This window comes from Macaca thibetana, chromosome 9, assembly GCF_024542745.1.
Source record: "Macaca thibetana thibetana isolate TM-01 chromosome 9, ASM2454274v1, whole genome shotgun sequence".
In the NCBI taxonomy this organism is placed as follows: domain Eukaryota; kingdom Metazoa; phylum Chordata; class Mammalia; order Primates; family Cercopithecidae; genus Macaca; species Macaca thibetana.
Genome location: NC_065586.1, coordinates 122,957,022 through 122,957,820, shown reverse-complemented (window position 1 = coordinate 122,957,820; position 799 = coordinate 122,957,022).

Below are 799 nucleotides of genomic sequence, written 5' to 3'. Positions count from 1 at the left end.
ATGATTTCTATTCCTTGGGGTATATACCCAGTAATGGGATTGCTAGATCAAATGATATGTTTTGGTTCTAGATCCTTGAGGAATCATCACACTGTCTTCCACAATGGTTGAACTAATTTACATTCCCACCAACAGTGTAAAAGCATTCCTATTTCTCCACAGCCTTGCCAGCATCTACTGTTTCTTGACTTTTTAATAATTGCCATTCTGACTGGCAAGGTTTCCTCATTTTTAAGATAGTCTGACTTCTAAGGTGTTTTAAAGATTGAATGAAATAATGGCAGCAGAACTTAGCCCAGGTAAGGACTCTAGGTGAAACAATGGTTTTCTGATGCTGGACATCAGGTGGTGGAGGACTGTGATCCCAGAAAGGAGTGAAACAAATGAGGTGCACCCTGCAGTTGCCCAGCTTCCTTCCTGGAGGCAGCTTTGGGCTGCGCATAGGAGGGAGAAGTCAGCTGAACCCTGAGTCTCACTGGGTGGAAACAGATAATGGAGTTCAGAGAAGCCAAGTCACTAGGATTTGCAGGTCGGAGTACCCAGGATGAGGGAGCTGCTCAGCCAAAGAGAGAACACCAGAGTTCTGCAGAAGGGCCACCCTGAGTCTCTGAATGAATGCTGATCTCTGCATCTGTGGAGTGAAGCTCCATGAGGCTGGCAGCAGAAAGAACACCAGAGAGTACCAGGCCTGGAATAATTCGGAAAGCTCACACAGTACTCAATGTTCCCTCCAGCCAGTGTGGAAACACCTCACAATCTAGAGGGTATCAGGCAGAGTCCTCCAAAAGATCACAGCTTT